At 44.1% G+C, this 25,436-nt stretch overlaps 1 protein-coding gene and 1 long non-coding RNA gene across 2 annotated transcripts in view; one reads left to right on the plus strand and one right to left on the minus strand.

Annotated features, from left to right (window-relative positions):
* Positions 1–24,171, plus strand: LOC129048839 (uncharacterized). The gene is made up of 4 exons (XR_008511524.2): positions 1–275; positions 665–756; positions 1,282–1,474; positions 23,566–24,171. It is a non-coding gene; the product is annotated as an uncharacterized LOC129048839 (long non-coding RNA).
* Positions 1–25,436, minus strand: part of OPCML (opioid binding protein/cell adhesion molecule like) — a 1,125,121-nt gene that overhangs the window by 790,765 nt on the left and 308,920 nt on the right.

Here is a 25,436-nt window from a genome sequence, read left to right on the forward strand (position 1 = left end):
AGAGAGATGATAAGTAACTTGCCGGAGATGATAAGTAACAAAGCCCATGGTAACTGGTGGTAGAATTACTACTCGAAACTAGATTTATTTCCAAATCTCACGCTTTCAGTTATACGCCTTCCAAGCAAGTTACTCAATCTCTTTGGGATCGGTTTACTCATCTGAACCCAGGATAATAACAGCTGCCTGGCAGCCCCTCAAGGGACAAATGCAGAGACCTAGAGTGGGTTCTCTACAGATTCTAAACTTACTTTACTAAGAAGGGGGAGTTGAGTGTGAGTTCCTTTTGCTGCTGTTTCCTCTCTCAACCATTGCCTCACAGTATGGTATGAGGCTAGGAGTATCTTCGCCTCTCAGGTGAAGCCATGGGGGATCAGGAGGCTAAGTGAGGAGGTGGAAGTCAGTGTTTGCCTCAGAGGCTTTGACACAGGACTTTTCTATCTCAAATTACAGCCAATAGGCAGTTGTGAGTTATCTGTATAAAGAGGTAGAACTAGAAGATAAATTACTAAGAAGGGTAAATCATTCTCAATCTCTGGTCAATCCTGTGTATGAATGATTATAAAATTGTGGATTGGTGAAGTCCATGGTAATGAGGTCTATCTGTATCTAACTGTCAGATTATGCTCAGCCTTTTAAATTACATAATTTCTATTCATTGCAGAATAGTTTAAAAAGATGCAAAGGATGGCCGGGCACGGTGGCTCACGCCTGTAATCCCAGGACTTTGGGAGGCCGAGGCAGGCAGATCACAAGGTGAGGAGATGGAGACCATCCTGGCTAACACAGTGAAACCCCGTCTCTACTAAAAATACAAAAAATTAGCTGGGCATGGTGGTGGGTTCCTGTGGTCCCAGCTACTCAGGAGGCTGAGGCAGGAGAATGGCGTGAGCCTTGGAGGCGGAGCTTGCAGTGAGCCGAGATCCCGCCACTGCATTCCAGCCTGGGTGACAGAGCGAAACTCTGTCTCAAAAAAAAAAAAAAAGAAAAAAGAAAATGTAAAGGACAAGGGGCCATTTTTGTCTTGACTGATAATTTGGCGTCTTCAATTAGGAAGTATTTAAGTTGTGCAAAATATATATTCTGAAAATAAAAGAACAAGAAATAAGTAAGCCAAGTTTATTGTTATCTGAATGTCAAAAGAAAACCAATAAACTGGTCATTTGAATTACATGTAAATCGTTTGTAAGCCCACATTTGAAATTTCTATTTCGTCATTCACATGAGTGGGTAGTTCCTCCCTGACTCTTAAACCTACCCTTATTCTCCATTCTCTGATAGAGAAGAAGTTAGTGAGGAAGAACTGGATCATGTGACGTCCATCAAGTCTTCATAAAAAAGGATGTTATGATATCTGGGCACCAGTGAGAATATAAGGCTGCCAAGGAGTGGACACTTTATCAGGTCCCTGTGGCCTAACTTCACCAGGCACCTGTGAAAACACACACAAACCCACAACAGAACTATGCAAACAGTGAGTTTCTTGGGTTTTGTGTGTTTGGGTATTTCGTGTTGATATTCCTAAACTGACAGTTAGTTTCATGATCCTTCAGAATTACAAGCACCTCCTAAAGAGCAAAAGCCATCTTAGTTTTCTAAAGGGCTGGTAAGTAACAGGCTAGGGACAGGAGAGAACGCTGACTTTACAGTAGCTGTTATTTCTCAGAAACATGGAAAATCAGTTTATCAGTTGATGCTGACCTTAAATGAGTTCAGGATAAGAAAATACTACTTTTTGTATTATTGTGATCTATTTTTTATATATATATATATATATATTTAGATATGGTCTTTGTCCTCTTTCTTGGAACACTGCTCTGAAAACCCTTGGAATCTCCAAACTGATAGTGTCTTTTTGCAGGCTAATGAGATGCCTGGCAGCTGGGGCCCCAGGATGGCCTCAGGATGGTGGCTGGCTGCCAGGGAAGCTAATTCTGTGATTAAATAATTGGAACTTTCTGTCCCACCCTCTTCTTCCTGGGAGGGGAGACGAGGTGAAGGTTGAGTTGCTCACCAATGGCTAATGATGTAATCAATTATGGCAACCTAATGAAGCTTCTATAAAAAACCCAAAAGGCAGGGTTTGAAGAGCTTCTGGTTGCTGAACACTGGTAGGTTCCTTGAGGGTGGTGCTCCGGAAGAAGGCCTGGAAGCTCTACACCCCTCCCCGCTGCCTTGCCTCTTCCAGCCGGCTGCTCCCCTGTATCCTCTGTTTATACACCGGCAAGTGTATGTAAAGTGTCTCCCTGAGTTCTGTGATCCACTCTAGTAAATGAATTAAACCTGAAGAGGTGGGGGCTGGGAACACCGATCAGCAGCACTGGTCCCAACCCGGGGCTTGCAACTAGCACCTGAAGTGGGAGGCAGTCCTGTGGGCTGAGCCTCACCCTATGGGCACCGACGCCATCTCCAGGTAGCCAGTGTCAGAATTGAATTGAATTGGAGAACGCCCAGTCCTCACGATCATTGCTCAGTTGGTGTGTGGGGAAAAATTTCTCACTCTTCTGATGTCAGAAGTGTTGCGTTGCGTGAGGCAAGAGAGAAGGAAAAACATTTAGTATTTTTTTCCTTGTCTTTAAGAATTATCCTGGATGAGTAAGAATCCCAAAAAATGCCACTCGGTGTAAAGATATTTCATGCTTATAAAATTAGGAAGAGTAAAGCACTGTGTGAATGAGCAAGAGTTCTGGATTCCAACAAGCCGGGGTCAGATCCTCCTCATAAGATGTCAGAGTGCAATGGCAAAGTGGGGGCCAGGGTTCACAGTCTGTCTCCAAATCCCAGCCAGCTCTGTAATCTTGCACAAGTTATGTATACCCACTTAGCCCCAGCTTCCTGACGGGTGAGATGGAGACACTACTACTGCCGTGAGGAATACAAGAGCTAATGTACATACATGATGTAGTACCATGTCTAGTGCCTACAGTTAACATTTAATAATAACTGTATTATTCTGTGAATCAGGGTGATGATATTGGCTATATTTTATAAGGCTGTTTCAAGGTTTCAAAGAGACAATGCACAAAAAACTGCTTCCCATGGTGCCTAACATGTCATCAATGCTCAATGAATGCGAGCAGTACATTAAAGATCAGCGTGATTAAAGACAGTGAGCAGAACTCGCCATACTGAGGTCTGTTCTTGTTTTTCTTAGAGACATTGATGCGTTCAGTTCTGTATCTACTACCACATAGCAATGAAACATTTAGGAAACTGCATAACTTCTGGAGTCCTCAGTTTCCTGATCTATGAAATATAAAAACTATATGATCAAAGGCCCTTTCAGCTCTTAAACTGCTGGATTCTATGATTCTTCAGTTAAAGTTCTGAGAGCGTGTTAAGAGAGGAAGAGAAACACCCTGTACTCTCAGAAACATTTGCATATCTAAGTCACTAATAAATGAAGGGTAGTAGATTTGGAAAGCTGTTTATAGCCTGTTCCAAAAACCAAGCACCCAATGTCACCCTGAGAGATCACTAGGGCCCAGCAAAGGCTGTGCTCTCCTGCTCCATGAAGCTTCTATCTGTGTATCCTGGTATTCTTGTTTACCAGCTGTGACCCACTGGTCCAAAATGGAAACAAGAAATGCACTGCCTCGGAGGAGTCTTCTGGTCCGTGGGTTTGTGAATGGATGCAGCACACACGCTTACCCTCCACACTCTCACGATGTCCACACAGCTACGGTGACCTACTCATGTCTTAGGACGGGTAGGTGGAGAGAGCCTGGGAGCACCAATGACTGAGAAGTGAGGCCTGGATCACCTAGGCCAGAGGTTGCTTCTGAAATGCACTCACGCGATCTCTCAGAGGAACGCCATAGAAAATCTCCGTCTAAGAGCCGGGCGCGGTGGCTCACGCCTGTAATCCCAGCACTTTGGGAGGCCGAGGCGGGCAGATCTCGAGGTCAGGAGATCGAGACCATCCTGGCCAACACGATGAAACCCCGTCTCTACTAAAAAAAATACAAAAAATTATCCGGGCGTGGTGGAGGGCACCTGTAGTCCCAGCTACTCGGGAGGCTGAGGCAGGAGAATGGCGTGAACCTGGGAGGTGGAGCTTGCAGTGAGCCGAGATCGCACCCGTGCACTCCAGCCTGGGCGACAGAGCAAGACTACGTTTCAAAAACAAAAAAAGAAAAAAGAAAAAAAAAAAAAGAGAAAATCTCCGTCTAAATGATGTCTTTGATACTGAGCAGGTTAACAGGCTTTAAGTCAGGAGGATAGCAATTGAATATCAGAGTTTTCAGATGTTTCTCCAAATAATGGATGGTGATAATGATGATCCAGTTTAAAGGGTTTAAACTGTCAGACCGTGATTCTAATTTCAGATCTGCCTGTAGCTCTGCGGAGATCTCTGGACAATTCACTCTGTCACTAAGCCTCACTTTTTCCATCTGTGAAACGGCGGCGGTCTGGCTAGGGTTAGCAGAACTAGATGACTTCTGAGATTCCTCAAATTCTGATTCTAATCATGTATTCATTTAAAGAAATCGATATCTGAGATTGCCATTGGTGCCATAAGTCTGTCATGTACTGTCCAGACTCAGACGGCAATGCCAACTGAGGAAGAAGGCAGACTGTGAAATGCTATTTGGCGGCCCAGGCTTCTAGCTACATTGCTGTCACTATGATTATCTGGTAATATGAGAGGACCAGACATCCCTAAGGCACCCTTCCTTCCTGCCATAGTTCTCCTCACACTCTACGGTGGCCTTTTTGGACCCTGTAACACGCTCTGTTTTACCTAGACATAGGGTCTTCATTCATGCTGTGCTTTTGCCTGAAAAATATTTTTCCCTCTTTTACCCATCTACTTAGCACCTCTACGCTTTGTAATTAAGAACTCAAACTGCATTTAACCACCCTAGGCAAGGTTAAGAGCTCCTTACTCTGAGCTCCCATTATTTTTTTCTCTATTCAGAGCATCTACCATGATTTATTGTAATAGCTTATTTAGCTGTTGGTCTTCCTCACTGTATTATACATTATGCTGGGGAAGGCAGGCTGTCTATCTTGCTCACCATTTTATCTCAAGCACTTAGCATATCGCTTAGCACATTGTATTACATTGCATTGCACTGTATTGTTGTATTATCACGTATAAATACCAGTGAGTGAATGAATGCAGGACAGAAGCCTACACTACCATGTGTTCTATTACATTCAGTATCATTGTCGAGGGGCAGCTGGGGCTTGGTAGAAAGGGCCATAGGTTAGGATTTTGAAACTCTCTGGAGTACTCTGGGCGCAGGATGTGGTGCAGAGTAGCTCATTAAATTTCTCTTGATCTCTCAATTTTTGCATGAATAGATTTGGATAATAAAGGGCAATGAAGTATATCAGTAGGGCATCATAAGTGTAATTCCAATGCTGGCTATCCACATATGTGTATTAGTGAAGCGGAAGTAGGAAAAGCTGGATTTTGACACACATTTGACATGCATCTCACCTCGAGTTATCCTTTGTCTGCTATTAAGCTTCATGCACCTTCTCATGTCCATTTACTGAAGGAATTTCTAAGCGCTAGCCATCCAAGTGAATAAAGGCTGCTGTAAGACTGAAGCACGTGGTATCTAAAGCAATGGCCCTTCTCTAGGACCAAAGGGATACATCAAGTGCTGGAGTCAAGATATAAGACTTCATTCCCTATAAATCATGCTACTCCATGACTACCTATTCTAACTGCTCCCAAAGCACCCCTACTTTAACAACCTCTTCTGGTGTCTAAGAACGAAACCAACCCACTCTTGGGAAAAGACATACTTACATGGAAACAACAATAATAAAGAAAATTACCTGAAATGCTGTCCTATGTTCTCTTCACATGACTAATTCCTATTGTAAATTTCACTCATCATGAATGCCTTTCTGGAATCCTCCCTCTTCCCCCAAACTGTCAGGTCCTCATTTAACACTCTTAAAGCATTCTGCCATGTGCCATTATATCACTTAATTACAGCTGTGATTAAATAATTATTGGTGTAATTATTTGTTTGATGTCTATTTCCCTTGACAGATTAAAAACTATATAAGAACAAGGACTGTGTGAGACATGTTTACCCCTAGAATTTCTGCATCTAGTGCAATACCCGGCATGGAAAAGATGTTCAACAATGATTTGCTGAATGGAAGATTATAGAACCAGACAAGTTTTCAGTATTGAGAGGTTTGAGAACAAGGGTTTCACATCACACATAAGAAAAGGCACACTTCTCAGCTGTCTTAATGCCACAAAATTAAGTTCGAAAATAGAAATGCAAGTGTGTAGATATGGCACACCCATCCAAAGAAACCCATGGGGCAAATACTACCCATTTGAGTTTGCAAGACAACATATCATTCTTCAGAGGGAAGGTGCTAATAGAATATAAAACACTTGATATTTTAGATATTTGACTTTGGATATGTCTGTTTTCCCAATCAGATCAGAATTCTGGTAGAGGAAAGTTGCTTACTCAGCTTAGTAACCACCCTGATCCTAACACAGTGCCTAGCTACGAGTAGACTTTTATGAACAGTATGTTGAACAAATGGATACATGGGTGGATGGATGAATGAATAAACTAGAGATATCTAAAAAGGCAACTAAAGAAATGAGCCCAGACTGTAAAGCAGAACTCATTCATCCATTAATGCCCTTGCATCAGGTATGAGAAAACATAATGTATCTGTTTCTGAGTTTCACCTCTATTTATTATTAATAAATAACTTCCATAATGAACATGACTTTTCTCAGAAACCTGCTAGATATTCAAGAGGAAGAAACTGTTGTGATGAGTTGGGAAGAAAAAAATGGCAGCTCACCCAGGAGCAGGTGCCTTCCAATTTAGTTTAAGTATGCATATTTGCACGCACACACCTCTCCGTACGTGCTGCCGCGACAATGTATAAAGTCTCTCTCGCGGCATGTGCTTGACAGACGAAGCCGGAGCTGGGACATGCCTCATTTGGCTGGGCTGTCACTCACCATTTTTTCATTACAGAAAAATGAAGTCCATTTCCCAGCGTCTGGGGGACACTAGTAATTGGGCTCTCCAAAGCCTTTTCACTGAATTTGCTCAAGTTTTATTTATTTTTTAGAGAATTAGGTGTTAACAGCTGATGGACAGAACATCAGAAAAATGAAGGCAAATGGACATGATAATAAAGAAAATGATGTGGTTTTTGCCTGCTCCCCTGCACTATCCCCTCTTTCTCCCGCCAGCCCCTCCCTTCTTTCTCCCTCTTCCCAGGTTGCCCCACTGCAGAATTCAGATCCCTTTTTCTGGTCTGGGTTCTTTCTCTGATGAAGTTCCCTTCAAGGTTTTTGTTACAAAAACTTATATGTATCATGTAATTCTGTCACTGAACCTTTTTCCTTTTTGACTGGAAAGCTATGGAAACTGAGCTCAAAGGGACAATTTTTCTTTGTTCTCTTCCTTATCCCCAGTTCCATCAAAGTTGAAGTGACCACAAAATGGCTTTAGAGGAGCTGAAGGTTCCAACATACATGGCTACTTTTTTTTTTGTGGGGGGGGGGGTTAGATGTGAAGGCAGAATGAAGCTCTTTTCTAGGGGAAATGAACCTGGACCCTAACTCAGAAAGATCAGGTCTCAAATTCCACTTAGGTATGATCTCTGGACATTTTTTTAACTTCTCTGAACTTGCTCCTTTTTGAGACTACAGAAGATTAAATGTAGTGCCTGGTACAGAGGGGTGTGCAGTTAGAATGTTTTGGGTCTCTTGACACTTATTGGTGCCCTCTAGGAGCATTTATCTGTCTCAGATTTTTGAACATTGCCATAATTCCTTTACTCCCGTAAGAGGAAAGGATTTAGCTGAAAAACAAAAATAAAAAAAATGTGCAGAGAAGTCTCTCTACGAACTATAACCACCTAGTAATAGAAATGAAATGAGGCATCATTCAAAACAGAGGCTTGCCCACTGCAACTCAGCTTTCTAATCATTCGTGATTGATGAGCCTGCCAGAAGGAATCAAATATTTCTGCAATTCTGATGATTTAATGTACTCATTTCCCTCAGGTTCTGCTTTCTGGTGGTGGTTTCCTGGGTCCCAGTGAGTGAGGTGGTGGACATTTGTTATTTTCAGAGCCTCTAATTGAGACCACAGCACCCAGCACCTAAAAATCCACTCTTTAAGCATAATAGTCTATTGATTACCTCAGTTATTGAACCCTGGGAAGTTCTGAATCCCCTCCCTCTCAAGCTGGGAACAATAAGGCTTCAGAGCCTTGCACCTGTCAGGGATGGGTTTCCTGCACTACAACAAGACATTGTCAATCAGCAGCCTTGAGTCCTTGGAGATACCCCTCCTCACACACTGTTGCATATAAGCCAGAGGAGGGGCTTTGAAAACTTGAACACTTCCAAAGGTTCTGTAACTATGCTTTGGCATCCACAGTGGAACATGATTTCCTAGAAGGGAGCTGAGGTACCCAGAGGCCCTTGCCTAATAGCTGGAATTGTAAATCTTGTACCATGAGGCATCTGGGGCCAGGGAGTCATCCAGCTTTGTGGCAAAACAGACTGTGTGGACTAAATCATTGTGAGCATCATCATTTATTATACCATCACCATTATCACAACATGCTTTTCACAAGATTTTTTTAAGTCTTACAATAATCCTAATAAAGTAGACAGTTTAATCTTCAAGAGTATAAGCATTTGACTCAAACTCTTCAAGGTAGGGAGTTAAAGAATGCAAAGTTGAAGCCAAGACTGTCTGTTTCTAAGACCTGCAAGTACAAATACTATAAGTTAGTGTATGTACTCAAACAAAGCCATGAACGCTGGGCTGTCAGATGACAAACCTAGTGCATACAGCCTGATAGCAGATTGACCGTGCCAGCTGTCACTTTTACAGTCTCCATCACTATAAGCACAGCCTTTAAAGGGGTGGGGTTACATCTGCATAGTGAGGTGGGGAGTCAGTATCCTTCACCTGCTGGAACCTGAGCATGAAAATACCCACACCACCACCAATCACGACATCATAATGACCAATCAATCAACCAAACCAGCAAGGACAACAACAAAAGCAGTTTTTCCTGTCCACCGTCCCAATAGGTGCACAAAGTCCTCCTAACAGTCTGTGACAGCCTACACAGCTGGGTGTCATCTACCGCCCTGCTTCCCATTTCCTGTCAGATCTCATCTCCTGCCACTCTCCCACTGCCCCTAAATCCTAGCCACACTGACTGCTCTGCTGGTCATCAAATACATCAAGAACTTTGTATGCCCTGCTTCAACTTCCTGGAAAGCTCTTTCCCCGTGCCTGGTCAACCCCTCACCTTCCTCAAGTCTTTGCTCCATTGTCTCATTTTCCAGGACGCCGACCCTCGGCACCCTATTGAAGTTGTAACCTACTCTGCTCACCCTGCTGCACTCTTGATCTCCCTTACTCTCTTCTACTTTCTCACTTTTCCAAAGCCCTTGTCATCTTCTAACAGCCTCTGTGATTTACCTTCTCACTGTGACTGTTGTTATTGTCTGTTCTCTGCTAGAACAGAAGCTCCATGATTATATGGCTCTGTGTCTATTACCCATTTGCTTAGAATAGTGTTTGAATGAACGAAGGGATTCCCCAGCAGCTTTCAGACCCCTTGGGACTCAACCTGACCCCCTAGCTGTTGAGAGGTAAGAGTGAACTCATGACACTGCACCCTTTGTATGGGTTTCCATACTCTAAAATTCCACGTTTGTATCTGCATCATGCTGTTAAACCACACATCAAGCTTTTATGTCTGGTGGTACCTCAAAAACTCCAAACAATGAAGTTGATACTGGGCTGGACACCTTAAATTCTAGTGCTATATTACAATGAAACATGGGAAATTGAAAGTGTAGAAAGTTGTTCTGCAGCCAAACACCTCCAGTAGCTGCCACTATAATGTAGAGCAACACCATGGACTTTTCTGTGCCTCAATTTTCTCATCTCTCAAGCTTGGTTCCTTTTATTTTTGAACCCACACACCCTGATGAGTTAAGAAAGAAAATGTTCTAAAACACGGGCAGTAGAGAAGACATGATATTCATAGTGAGTTTTTTTTTTTTTTTTGCCAAATGTTGCTCATCATGTTTAAATTCTAAAGAAAACGTCTTAGAGTCAAGCAAAAGGATGACCTTAATAGAGCAATAATAACAGTAATAATGAATAATTTAAAAGATGCTTTTTCATGCATAACCTCATTGCATAATGAACATCTAATATAGAAAGACATCTCTATAGGTAACAGCTAAAGTTAAAAATTTGGTCTTTTAGAGCAGCATTATTTCAAGTGTGACTGTCCTCAGAAAAAAACACTGACACTCTTTAGAAATTAATGTAGCAAATGGAAGGACTTTAATAATAATAGTTTTGATTTTAGAGTTTTTAACGGAAGTATAAAATTTGACATTCTCATAGCCCCTATCCTTGTATTCTCACTCCTACACTTAAAAAAATCCTTACTGACTAGTTACATGAGATGCTAAAAGTTACAACATTGCAGTTACTGATACAAATGGTGTTAACTGGAAATATTAAAGCATTCTAAGTGACTTGCTTATTTCTGGTATATTCTTCAGGGGGTTTAGACATGTTTAATGTTTAAATGCCAAGTCTTACTATCATGTTTATTGATCTTATAAAATCAGTAAATAGGATATGATACACTTTTGGTTAAAAATTACTGGGTCTCATTTTTACTTCAGTCTTTAAAACAGCAGTGTGTCACTATAATGTGATAACATAATCTTTAAGAAATCGCAGAATACTTAAGCCTTTCAAAGTGATTTTGATTTTTAGATCATCAGATGTATGATGAAAATGGTTAAATGTTTGTGATGTGAGCTCTGTACTCAATGGCATAACAATATTTGTTTTTATAATATACAATCTTTCCTTGAAATAAAGGATGAAACACTTTTCCCTTAAAATAATAATAATAATTGGTGGGTAAAATATACTATAAAGGCATAACATTCCCAATTTTAATAATAAGATAAAAAAAATCCCCCAAAGGATCAAATGAACTGTTATTTCAGATTATAAAGGTTTTTTTAAATTCACATTTTCAGATTTATTGGCTGAATTTTTGTCGATATCTATCTAACGTCATTTATGATAGAAAAAGCTTTGAAAAGCTTAGGCTAAATTTGTACACTATATGTGGTATGGGAGTATCAACACATGTACTTATTTTAATGTGGGTATAATTATTACTGAATTGTGGCTTTCAATGGGAAGATCACTAGGGACAGTTAAATCTGCCTGCATTTAGCTTTCATTGAAACTCTAAAATTATTTTTTCGAAATGTTCAGGTTTTGAAAAAAGGCCAACTGTGTTTGTCTCAAATAGTCTTTCCTTAATTTTTCAGACTGGTATTTTAAGGCAAATTTAATCCATATAGTTCATACTCATTTACACTTAAATTATCCAACTAGAGCTTTTAACAGCTATTTAATGTCCCAGACACCTTTTGAGCTTTTAAAGTAGCTCTTAAAAGCCTTTTCCATCTCATTCATCCTCCTCTCATCATCAGTTTAAGAGATTGCATTTTGCTCAGAGTAAACAAATTGAATACTGAAACTTTTGGTTATTTTTCCTCTCGGTTTATGACCTCTGAATGTAAAGTGGCTTTCAGATGTGACATAACTGATTTTCCCATCCCTACGAGCCAATACAGAGTGTATGTCACATTACACTTACTTACGAACAGCTATATAGCCAGCAAATGAGGCAATCTCTGACCCCTCGTTGGGCACCCAGAGCATATAAATAGATAATTACAGAAACTCAAACTTCCATGACATTTTTCATCTGAAAATTGCCAGGGCTTCCTTTAGAATGACATAAGCATGCATCTTAGAACTTGTCATAGTCGCAAATATACCTAGTTATATCTCTAAATATCTCCACCTTTTCACAGATGGCAAAGGCTTAAGCAGCTGTAAACCAGGGAACTGGAGGTCCTTCCTTCCAGGCTTATGGTTCTTTGAAATGCAGAACGGTCATATTTTAAGAGAGAGAGAGAGAGAGTGTGTGTGTGTGTGTGAGAGAGAGAGAGAGAGAGAGAGAAAGAGAGAGAGAGGAAAGCCTGATAATTTGAGACTTGCACAAACACCCATCTCTTTAAAATTGTGAGGCCACTAATCACGGGGTTTGAATTTGATGAACTCTAGTCATTCCTTTTAGGAAGAAAAGGCTTTACAGCTGCTGCTTATGTTGTTACCACCTATTGTTATTCATTCCTTGCCCTCTCAGGCAGCAGATATCATCTTCCTGGATGTTTGAAAGGCACATCAAAAGTCATTTCCCCAATTTCTCTTCACTGATACCAGTCCTAATCCCAATACTCAGTGTATTCCACGTCCTATTCCCAGGGTCCTCTGCGACATGTTTTTGTACCTTTAGATTGGTGAAGAGAAAACTGGAAAGGCCTGGGGAAACAGTGAGGTAAAGCAAAAAATTCCTCTGGAGGGATGCTCAGAGAAAGCAGACCTTGTTGGCAAGAGCAGAATTGCATCAGAACGTCTACTTTGATGCCCCGAGGGAGCAGAACCCAGGTCACACTGACCTGGCAGGAGGCTGTGCAAGTGTGGGAAGGGAAGGCCTTCCACCTGCAGTGTGGCCAGCCGGCCCCTCCCACCATGCACGGGCAGACCCGCTGTTCTGGATGGCTGCGTTTTCCTAATAAGACTTTGCACAAGCCACTAAATGAAGCTGGCTGCCCGGTTGAGTTCAATCCCAGCCCCATTTCAGTTTACCCATTTCCTCAGAATGTAATCTCACCTCCTCACTATTGGATTCCTTCAGGGCCTTGTAACTGATGAATAGAGGCCACCAGGAGGGGGTGGGTGGCAGGTGAGCAGGCAGTACAGGAAGCACAGCACAGCACACTCACAGGGCACCTTCTAAAAAGCCACAGAATGTGTGGGTTTCAAGGTGCAGGGGGACCTCAGAAAACATGCAGTGCAGCCCTCATCTGACTTCGGATTCCCATATGTGATTGCCCTGCCTCTGCTGAAGCATCCTGTGTAACAGGGGGCTCAATACCTCTAGGGGCAACTTTCTTAGGAAGTTCTCCTTTGTTTGGAGTTGACATTTACCTCCCAGAAACTGTGTTTTATAAACCCAAACAGAAAATTCCTCCTCTGAATCACCCAGTTATGAAAGAGAAATGAGCCATTCTTGCAATAGAAGCATTTGATTTGAAGAAAGGTACCTCTTATGAGCCCTTTGGATGGTACGTATTAGATGAACTTGTTCAAAACACCTTAAATAAAAGTGCTACCAGCCCCCACCCTGATTTCTACCAACCCAAGAGAATGAGGCACTCATTCTTCAGCTGGTTGCGGTCACAGAGGTGCTAGTTACATAAATAGCTGTATCTGCCATTGATCACCTATTTTGTATATTTTATATTCATTATCTTATTCCTTACATTTGTATGGTAATTCATATGTGTCACTGTTTCTACCTTACAGAAGAGGAAATTAAGGCTCAGTTAAATAATCTACACAAGGAAACACCTTCCCTAAGTGACAGAACTGGGATTCAAACTTGGAACTATCTAAATGCAAAGACTGTGGCTTATTAACTATCATGTAATAATGTGTGCGTATATTCATGCATATGAACAAATATATACTCAAATATATACTTAAGCCTTTTTATTGGGGCATATGTATTTATATGTAAATACATGTGCTCATATGTATATTTGTATGGGTATAAAGGAAACTATATATACAAATATATGTAATGTATTTATAGATATATATTTTACACATAAATAATTATGTAAATATGAAGATTGCCATAAATACTGGGTGTGGCCTAACTACAGAGCTAAGCAGGACATGTGGCTTAGCTTGGTTTAACTAGCAGATTGTTGTTAAGACTAAATTTTCCACCCAAGTCAACTGGCTACACACGTCTGACCTCTTGGGAAGAACTCAGCCCTTTTCTTTCAGAGGGCAGGTATAGCCTCTCACCCCCAGGTGAGCAGCCCACTCACACTAGACCACCCATCCCTCTCTTTTCTGGTCAGCCTTGAGAAGCCTCTTTTGGTCAGATGTTTCTAGTTCCCTGGTCTGATGCACCAGTGCCCCCCAAAACAAAGCACCCACTGGCACACCCTTGTTTTTGTAAATTACTCATCATTCTCACCCATTCCCATGGGCAGAATTGGGGTCCCAGTGTTTTGTTCCCAGCCCTGGACTCTCAAGTCCTGAAGGTTTGCATTCCTGAAGCTCACCTTCTGGTCTTAGGTTTTCACATACTTCTCTAATGAAAGCACAGTGGGGCACCCAGGGTGTGCTCGGGAGGACATTTCCCATAGTATTGCAGCACCCATGAAGGTGACCAGAGGAATGAATCTCCTTTGGGTCACTTCCCTCCGCCCCACACGAGAGCCCATGGAGGTGGGTACTTGGCTGCCCGGGCCACTGCCTGTGCATTTCCTTGTTTGGTGAAGCCCTCTTCAGCCCAATTCAGGGAAGATGAGCAAGGTGGGGGACAAATTGCACCGACCTCCTGGGATTTCTGGCAGAGGTTTAAGAGTTTTTCATTGCTGGGCAGATTTCATTCAATACCAGGTTCCTGCCAAAGAAGGCTTGCTGAGGCCAGGTGCAGTGGGCTAGCACCTGTAATCCCAGCACTTTGGGATGCCAAGTCTGGAGGATTACTTTAGCCCAGGGCAGCCTGGGCAGCATAGGGAGAATTCATCTCTACAGAAAATTTTGAAAGGTTATCTGGGTGTGGTGGTGCATGCCTGTGGTCCCAGCTGCCTGGGAGGCTGAGCGGGGAGGATGGTTTTAGCCCAGGAAGTGGAGGCTGCAATGAGCTATGATCCTGCCACTGCACTCCAGCCTGGACAACAGAGACATACCCTGTCTCAAAAAAAAAAAAAAAAAAAAAAAAAAAAAACCCAAGCAAACAAAAAAGAAGTCTTGCTGAACCTGTTTCATGCTGGGGTTTTGTATAACTAAGGTGGGAATGCCATGTGTATTTTTTTTTATGTTTTACTTGATTGCTGGTTGAGAATAAATCATGGAGAGTTCCAGGCTTGGTGTAATCCAAATTGGAATCAAGTTAAGAAGCAGAGCTAAAAACCAATCTAGGAGCACTTTTAATGTTGACTGGGTCTGTCGAGTTCCCGAGACACTGATAACTTAGTGTGGAAGGGAGAATTACAGTTTGTGCTGAAATACAAGGTTTGTCGATAGAAAAGGAATGAGGGCAGTAAACGTTAAGTGATCGCCTTTAGAAAGCCAGGGAACACTTCTTTGGTTCACTAAAGGAGAAATGCCCTATAGCATCTTGTCATACAGAAAAGTCATATTTGGATTTTCCAAAAAGAAGCTGAGGTATGTACAAGAATTTGAGTTACTCAAAAACAAAGACAGTGAACTAGTGTCCTCCTGTGCATGTAAGCTTGGACTGGTTGGTACTGGCTGCATCCAGGGTCCATGGTGAAGAGTAGCCCAATTCATTAGTGATGTCTGCAGCTGGCATAGAGGGGAGACACAGAGACACACATGCAACTGCCTACCCAACTCCAGGGATTGCCTGGACACTCGGTGTGATTAGGATTATTCCATTTTACTCTGGAGCTGCTAAGCTCTCTGGATGGATTTGATAGAGTTAGAACCCTGCAAAGAGGTCTCAGAGGTCTTTGGAACTGGCACTCATCTGACTTCAGAAATTATACATGGACCCTTACTAGAGGCAGGAGAATGGGCTAGTCTCTGTCATACCACTGTAAAACCTGGTATCCCTGCAAAGCACTTGAAGCCATAAGCCTATATTCCTTTGTTCTCCCTGGTGTGGTTGTTGAATTTGGGCTTGCTTTTATTTTGATACCTTAGTATATTGCCTTAAAGTAAGATTAAGGTGTGCTCTATATTATGTGTTTTACTCCAGACTTCCTGTGCCTCTGACCAGCTGCCTTGACCATTATCATGGATGGGCTCTGGGCAGGTTAGCGGCGTGATACCTATCTTATATGCAAGCATGACTGAGGAAGAAACACGGCTTCTCTCAGTTCACTTCTATAACTAGTTATGCAGTGCCATAAGGTAGCCAGTGAGTATTCTGTAGGACTTGGCTGATAGCCAGAAATAGTCTTATGGTTCTTGAAGTCGTCCACATTTTGGTAGCAACTTCATTACAATGTAGTCCAACAGAACGTGCTGCAATGGTGGGATGTTCTGTAACTGTCCTTTCCAGGACACCAGCCACCACTTACATGTAGCTATTGATCACTTGGAATGTGGCTACAGAAACTGAGAAACTAAAATTTTTAGTTTTGCCTAATCTAGTTAATAAAATAAAATTAAATAACCACATGTGGCAAGTGGCAACCATTTAGCAATGCTTCTCAAATTTTAGCATGGATAAGAATCATCCGGAGGGCTTGTTAAAACATAATCCATCCCCTGGGTCCCACTGTCAGGAATTCTGAATCAGGTCTGGGCTGTGATGAGAAGACCTGTATTTCTAACAAGCCTCCAGGGGCAGATGCTGCTGCCTCTGCCCAAGGACTTCACTTTGGGGACCCTTGACAGAGGAGCCCAGAATCATTTAACTCAGGGGTTCTCAATCAGGGAAAACTGTGCCCCCTGGAGGACATTTGGCAATGCTTGGAGACCTTTTTTATCATCACAGTTTGGGGAGGGGCATGCTACAGACATCTATTTGGTAGGTCAGGGATGTTGTTAATATCCTGTAATGCACAGCACCCCCCTTCCCAAACTGTGATTGTAAAGTATACAACTTAAAATGCCAGTAGCACTAAGATTGAGAAACTGCTCACTGCTCATGCCAACCAGATCCTGGCTGCAGAGATAGCTGCAGTAACATCTTTTCTATTTAATGTTAACCTGTGTCCTTGACAGGCTGTGACCTTATTCCCTCATCAAATATTATAATGTCATTCATTTCTTCAACCCTAAGACTGTTGAGGAAGCTTCAACACCCTTCCCATTCAGCTGGAAAGTTGGACACTGGCAGTGGAGATTGGTACTTGAGTGTCTTCCCCTGGATTCTACATTGGGAGCCCAGGCAGGTGTGCACCAGACACCAGGTCCTAGTAGAGTGCTGCCAGACAGGAGAGGGAGTGGCTTCTTTATCTGGTCTCTGAGACGAGGAGCACAAAGAATGTCTGATTTTTGCAGAAGCATTAGTCAGCAGGAGCTGTGCTGGAGGCATTAGCCCAAGAAGTGCATTAGGATAAAAAATAAGGAGATGAGGGCACAGGTTCTCATGCCAAGGTTCTGCTATTCCACATGAAGGCCACACTTGCTTTCCCAGGGCTCTACTGCTGCCAGACAGCAGCCTCCAGGAGAGGTGGTGAACAAGCTCTGGAGTCCTGGGGAGTCAGAGGTCAGAGGAGAGGCCTCTCTTGAATGTCCCTTTGCCTTCCAGAACTGAAGCCAGCACACGCTTCCTCAAGGAATGCAGGCACGTTCAGCCTGCTTACGGTAGCAAATGCGCAGTGTTTCTGGAGGATGTTCTTACTTCAGGTCTTAAAATCACATGTATGTATACTGCCTCTGCCACCACTAAATGCTCCCCCAAAAGTTTCAGAGAGCAAAGTCTCCCTCATTTTCTCCATTTTTCTGCCCCCTCTTCCATTTTTAAGCTCTGGACTCCAATGGAGCTTCAGGAGCCTCTAAATGCATAACAGCCCCCAGATCTATAGCCCCCCGCTTTGTTCAAATCCGTTTGCAGAACTGTTTCCTTCAGGTTTCTCTGCTTAGCCATGGAAGATCCCCAGGCCTCAGTGGTGCGTCACTGACTCGAAATTGGATGGAACGAATCTCACGGCTATATGGCCCTTCCATCTTTTTTGTCAGAAATGAAAATCTAAAATAACCCTGCAACCATCTTCATGGCCTGAACCCGCTTTCCGTTTTTAGATCCCCAAACTATTTTGTAATGTTCAGAGGCCTTCTTGAGTGCAGCTGCTGTCTCTTTATATGACACAGCTAAAGCCTATTAGCACTTTTGAGTCTTTGGCTGGCCATATACCCCGTCAACCACCCCCTTAGCAGCTTGGGACAGAGCCGGCCACAGTGTGTGATGGCACAGTGACAAGGTGATTAGCTCACTTGAGGATAGCACAGTCTGTCTGCAGAGGGACTTGGTCGAAGCAGGTTGGTTCATAGGGAAAGCTGGGTCCCCTCAGCCTCATGCTCCCTGATCATTTCTGCAACATCCTAGCCCCCTTTCTCACCTTCACATAACAACTGCATGACCTGAGCAAAGTTGCTTGGTCTGAGACTCAGTTTCCTCTTTCATAACGTGGAGCTAACACTAGCTCCCTGAGTTGTTTAAGGTGTCAATTTGATAGCACTTATTCATGTGCTGGCACAGTGTCTCGTCCATGGTGGGGGGTATTCGGAAAAGCTGAAGCTCTTCTGTGGTGTCCATACCACTGAATCACAGCTCCCACGTCCAAGACCCGCCCCTGTGTGAAGGTGCAAGGCAGTGTCTCTGAACAGGAAGTGAGGAGTGCACGGGGAGGAGGGTGCTGCATCCACCTCTGGATTATCCTGAGGCGCGAAGGGAATTATGCTGAGCAAGTGTGACTGCAGAGAATGCTGTATTTGTACAGAAGGCTATTTTTACACTTTGGCTAATGAGTTTTGACCTGTGTGAATTTGGTCTCAGAATTACACAACTCAGATTTCCTGTTAGCCAATCAGACTGATGTTGTGATCTCAGCCATTTCAACAATTCTCGATTATCAGAGCAGACACCAAGGATCGGGAAAAATAACTAATGTTCTCTTCTTCTGAAGATGTCTTATGTGAGCAGAACTGGCTTTCTGGGGTGGCAAAGCTGAAGGAAGCTTTCTCTTCCCATTTGTCAATGCCAGCTCTAGTTCCTCCTAGTGTATACCCTCCCAAGCTCGGGGCAGTAATAGGATAGGCTTCAGAATCCCCAAATCTATGCCCTGTAGTCACTGTGTGCCCAGCAGGACCAGATGCTCGAGGATGGCTGCTGGGTTGTGGATGGGCAGGGCTGAAGAGACCAGACAGGGAAGAAGATGCAAATTCAGGGGCCTGCAGATGACCAGGTAACCATGTGAAGGTGAGTGCAAGGGCACCCTAAAGCTGCAGCCATACAGGCCAGGTATAAAGGAGAAAACAGTAAGAGGCTTCAGAGATGCAGAGTGGTTGTTCACTTGCCAGGCAGGAGGTGAAAGTGGCTTCTCCAAGGCAGTGGTGGCAGAGGTTATGGGGGAAAGTCAGGCTTGGGGTCTGTTTTAAAGGCAAAGCCAACAGGACAAGCTGAGGAAGTGGATGGCTCATGCTGTTCCTGTGACTGCTCCTCACTGACGGGCTGCAGCCTGGACTGGGGAGACCACATCCACTCTAGGGACAGACACACACCTTGAAGAAGACAGTCTGAGCTACAGTCATCAGGCTGTGTTTGTTTCCAGCACTTAGGATATAAACACCAGCCCAGCAGGTTGTGGGAAGCGGCCATGGGCTTGAACTCAGCCCGTCCAGCTCTGTCTGGCCTCTAGCATTATAAATTATGTAGCTGTCTTCATCTATTATTCAGCATAATTTATTTTGGACGTTTGCATCAGCAATTTATATACAAAATAAACCAGATGCCAAAAGAGGGAGGAGAGAATTAAAATGGACATGCGTGGAGGTGGAGGGAGCAAACGGGGGCCGAGCTGGGGACTAAGAGCCCCGTCATTAATCAAACACGGGCTCTGCAGTGACAGGAGGAGATGAAAGAGCAGGCTGGGAAGCACTTGGAATGAGAAGAAGTACCCGATTAGCCCTCCCCAGGTCCCAGCCTTGTGTACTTGGGACATTTGGATTTCACTTGCAGAATACCACATCTCCCACCTCCTTAGAGCTACAACCATGGGTTCAAGGAGCAGAATCTACCAAGACGTGGGCAGCCCTCACCCCAACCAGTTCAGCCAAGAGTGAGGGTGCCTCCCTGGGTGGGGACCCAGCACCAAACCACAGTCCTTGACCCCAGAAGGAAGCGTCTCAATTACCCAACGTCCATTTAGTGAATTCAGTGGCCTAACCATTGTCTGTCTTCACCGCCCAGTGCAATGATTTCAGATTTGGAAATGGCTTCTAACGGGAGTCTGCTTTGCACAGAAAAGTCCTTTACAACCAGTTCTGGGGTACTAATGAGGAGCAAGGGAGAGGAACAGGACGGCACGTAGGAAAAGAAGGACAGAATATTCTTTCTGGTCCCAATCAACTGTAGCTTTTGGGAGAAACGACTAAGCAGGCGCCATGTTTTGTTTTATTTTTCTTGTTTCTTTTTCCTGTCCAAAGCCTCTAATCCTTTCCTCCGCCATTCATATCTGGTAGCAGAGAAAAAACTGGAGGGGAAGAGGAGGCATAGTCGGGAAAAACATGGGGACAGGGGTCAGAGGCAAGAAACTGCACCAGGGGAGCACTTAGAGAAAGGAAACCACATTCCAGTTGCGGCAGAATCAATAAAAGATTTTGTTTTGTGTTTCTGAAACCTGCAGGGTACGATTGGAAACAGTTATGAAGTACAAGTTTTTCTGTGGCAGAAAGATGTTTCCATTGTTTTGTTTTGTTTTAAAAGCATCTCTGCCTTACGTTACTTGCGGGCCAGTGAGCTAGCCTAAAATCGAAGCTCTGCGAAGCCCGCTCTTGCCATTTTCTTTTTGAAGGCTATCCCTTGGCCACATCTGACCCACCAGCTCCTGTCATTAGCATCCGAGTGTTAAGCCAGAGGAACTCAATCTGGGAACACCACCAACGTGGCCAGTAAGCTGCAATTTAGTTAATGTGCACTCCTTGTAGGCCCTGGTTTTGGCCCGAGTGTATTTGGGTAGAGTGTGTGGTGGTGATGGTAGGGAACTAGAGAGGAAGGGGAGGGTGATGGGCTCATTTGCAAGAACTGCCCAGCTGAGATAACATTTAAAATGAACAGGAGAAGGTCCAATGCTTTGTAATCCTCCAGCAGCTGCTCATTTTGGGTTGGGATCAGGAAGGAGCACTTTGCCATTAGTCCCTGAGCCAAAAGTGGCCGGTGGTGGTTTCTGGTCTCCCTAAGCCACCTCTAAAGGGGTCACTCAGCTGTGTCCTAGGGAAGCGTAACAAGAGAAAAAGAACAAGATGGCTTGTACGCTCCATCCATGTGTGTGGCCCCAGGGATGCCCCTGCAGATGGGCCTGGTTGGAGATGGTGATATCTTGGATGGGTTCACTGCAGCTCCATGCCCGAAAAGGGCAGCTGGTGGGCTTGTTCCGCTGTTCCTCAGCCTGTCACTGCGCCACTCTTAACAAGTTATCCACATCCCAGAGATGCAGATTATTCCTCAGCTTAGAGGGCCAAGCTTCCCTCCAAGAGACTGAGCCTGCAAAAAGCTGCCAGAGTCTCTGTAGCCTGCCCAGATCCTGCCTGAACCCAGCCCAAAGACATGGTCGTCATTCCAGGCAAGGGCTCACCCGGACTGGATGCCTTCCTCCCCCAGGCCTGTGGTTTCTCCCACTTGAGGAAGAATTGCTATTTCTTTTGCTCTGTAATTACAAATAAAACAAAACTGACTTTGAACATATTAATGATAATAGATGGCTTCATAAAATGTAAACAGAGCAATTAAAGTACAAATGGGGGTCCTACCAGTAATGAACTTTTGATTTATACAGTCCCAAGGAATTTGGAGCTAATACTCCCTTTCTCACCCATTAAGTGGTAATCCTCTTCCATCAACCTCTTAGGCTTGGCCTTGTTGGCTTTTCCATATCTCTTCCCCGACCCTCCATCCCAAGCTGAGAGGCACCTGCAAGTTTCACGGCACTGAAGAGTGGAAATCAACGCTTGCAGTCATCTCTTTGGAATCTGTCAATAGGCTGCCTCATTATGACAGCCATGAAGTACTTGGGGGACATGAAGTGCTCCATAAATGTGTATTATTCTTGCTGTAATTATGACACAGTAGTAATAACTCAGCTTGTTGGGGCACTTTCACAGGAGCTCATATTCTCTTATTTATTTGGCAATCAGGCACTTTGCTATTTATGGATGAAAAGTATTCTTTGGTGCCAAGGTCAGGTCACTGGATAAAGCCAATAGAGTCGAGAGATTCTGAATTCTCGGTTCACCTGGAGTTCAGAAATATTCACAAAATCATAGCAACAGAAAACCACAGCATTAATTCAGCTCTGTAGGCTCATGGTCTGAGCAGTGAATCTTCTTAGATCCAAACATTGGCACCTCTGCCTACCAGCTGGGCAACCCTCGGCCCGTGACCCGACTGACATTCCGGCAGCTCGCTTCCCTCATCTTTAGAATGAAGGTGCTGATATCAAATTCCCCAATGCGAGTGCTGTATTAATTAACACGGGAAAGCGCTTGAAAGAGTGCCTAGCTCATAATAGGTGTTCAATAAGCGTAGCTGCCATGACTAGCCACAATCACCACAACAGAGCTGAAAGAGGCCTCTAGAGATCATCTAGTTCGGTGTCTGCATGACACAAAACGAAACAAAAGAAAAACTGAGGCCTACAGAGAGCCCGGGACTTATCCGCACTCAGTCAGGTAGTTTTGATAAAGGATTTGTGTTACCTCTGTGAGGCCAGTATAGGAAAAAGGGCCTTAAGTTATGGCAAACTGGATTTAGAACTCTTATGAAGTTTCTAGTCTTAATTAGGCAAAAGGATGGATTAATGAAAAGCAAGATGGAAACACCACGTAGTAACTATAGTGATTAACATTTAAGTGTTTATGATAGATACCAAATATTCTTCAAACAGCTTTCCATGCATTACATCATTCAGTCCTCAAACAGCCCTATGAAGCATGTATTACTAGGAATGACATTTTATAGATGAGGGAACTGTACAGAGAGGCTAAGTTACCTGCACCAGTTGGCACAGCAATTAAGTGACAGAGCTGGGATTTGAAATTTCCTGTGGTCACTGCAGAGCCCTCTATGAGTGAGATAATTAAGCAGGGATATAGACTGACTGGATGTACCCCAAATTTTCTTCCAGTGCTATGATTCCTTCAACAAATATTCCCTATGTCTCCACACCACCTGAACTCCACTCCCTCTTCTGCCCCTTGGCAGGCGCTGGAGTAGACTTGGAGGACACAGCGTTAACCTCATTTATGGCTCTTGCCCTCATGGAGCTATAATCTGTGGTTCTAAAAATGCCGTGATTTGTATTTATGGTTTTTGGGCGTAAGGAGTGCTCCACTCCAGCCAGGACAGAGCCCCCTTCTTTTTACCCAGTCAAATGCTGATGGTTGTGATCCAAACAGCCTCCTATGACAAACTCCTCCCAACCTCTTTCTTGTATCCCTGAAGGGATTCCATCCCGACATGGTGGTCCTCGTCCCTTAATTAACTAGATACTTCCTAAATGATGACCTAAACGCACCTCTTCCTGTTCATGGCCAGCTCACGGTGGCAATGGCAATGATGTATCTAGGTTAATCACATGTGATATTTTAACATCTAAATTAAATGGCAAGCAAGCCCCGAATCCATTACCTTCTCCATCACTACTAAAATCAAGCTAATGGGACCAATTCAATTTTTCTCTTACAGATGGAGCTTCAGAGGGCACAAAAGCCAATAAAGAGCACAGTAACTCTGTCCTAGGGGAGAGGAGGAGGAGCTGGATAAACAGTCAACATAGCCCAGAGGAGCCCACACCAGCCCAGTTTAACAACAGCAAGGCCCACGTCCACCCAGCACCCTGAGAGAGAGTCCCTTGGCACCCACTCTTAGACACACATAGCTCAATAGATTCTTGTCATGAGCCAATCTCACTGGGATTGATAGTGATTCCAAAATATATTTCATTTCATCAATTCCAGTTAAATTATTGCATCTGAGGAAAAGAAATTTGCCTTGGCTGATGTGCCGGTGTCAGCTCAAACCTGTTTCAAGGAGACCGTCTTGTGAGCGGGGGATGCTGTCCTCACCAGCCTTCGCCCCTGCACACCCTCTGTGCTGCTGCCTCAGCTGAGTGGATACCAATGGCCCTGGAGGGATCCTGTGAACTCTGAGGATGGTGCCTGTGCCCCATGCATGGGATCCCTGTTTCACCCCAGCCACACCCTGCAGCGGCTCCTCAAGGGCTTCTTTGGAGGCACACTACATCCTGGTACCATCTAAGCACATAAATCAGCTGTCAGCTGTACACCCAAATATCTCCATTCTTGTGATTTTGTCAGATCATCACCACTAATAGGATGTTGAAATTCATAAATGTGTCTATTCCAGTAATAGGGCTGTGTGCTGCCATCTCCCAGTTTGAAAAGAGAGAGGTTTTTGCTGAGGACACGAATCCCACACGTCTCAAGAGGGCACCTGGCTGACTTGAATTGGGGAGGTGATTTCCTCCTGGGAGAGGCTGCTGAGCTCTTTAATACCGAAACTTTAAATATATCGGTGGCTGTGAAGCACAGCCAGCAACCTAAGAATTGCTCAGAAAATCATAGGATTTTAAATCAAGGAAAAAAAAAAAAAGGCCGTTCCTTTCTCCCCCTCAGGCTGGATTCCCTGTTGCTTTGTCTGGAAATGCAGTGGCCCTCCAGCGTGAAGGGCATCTGCAGAGCAAAGCCAAACAGCAGCCAGGAGGCCACCTGCCTCCCCAGAGTGCCTTTTCATCACCAGGAGCTGCAGGTACAGTCTCCTAGGGGTCCCAGCAAAAAAGCATTCTACTTAATCGCTAAGATGCCCTGCGGTGCAAACGCTGGGCCCTGTGGCCACATGCAAAAGGAAGTTGGGTCAGGCTTTGGCCCAGAGCGCGACATGACCAGTGTCCATTTCCTGAGCAGCAGTGGAGTGCCCCGACCAAGTCCGGGAAACTGGGGACTCTGCCCTGAGAGCTGGGGCTGGGTTTATCCAACTTCTTAGGTGAGGTTTTCATCTTTATTGGGAGACCTTTGTCCTTGGGATGGGAGATGTCCCATTCATTAATTATTGTGCTGCCTCTGAATAATTGTGGCCAGAGACTGCTATGCTGAGCAATTTCCAGTTCTACCGCGGCTGCGGCCGTGACACTGTATACGCCTTTCATTGGTACCGCACTGCATTTTACAAGACATGGTCCCTTCACCCGCTCAGCTGTTCCCCATAATAACGTGAGGAAGTGAGCACAGCAGGTGTCCGCACCCCGGTTTTACAGACAGAAACAGTTGGAAACCTGGAGGCCGAGGTTCATAGAGGTTAAATGTGGTGAAGGTCACACAGCATACACAAACACTTAACAAAACAGGACTAGATTCGTAGTTTTCTGCTTCTAAGTCCAGTTCTTTCCACCATAGTTCATGGAAACAGAATCTCAGAGAGAGTTTTCAAACTCATCCACAGTCCATTCAGCACCTTCGCGGGCCAGCCACAAGCCGAGGTGCCCGCTGGTGCTCAACAGCGCCAAAGTGTGTGGCCCCTCCCAGGACGCTGCGCTCTGC

This window comes from Pongo abelii, chromosome 9, assembly GCF_028885655.2.
Source record: "Pongo abelii isolate AG06213 chromosome 9, NHGRI_mPonAbe1-v2.0_pri, whole genome shotgun sequence".
Taxonomy (NCBI): Eukaryota; Metazoa; Chordata; class Mammalia; order Primates; family Hominidae; genus Pongo; species Pongo abelii.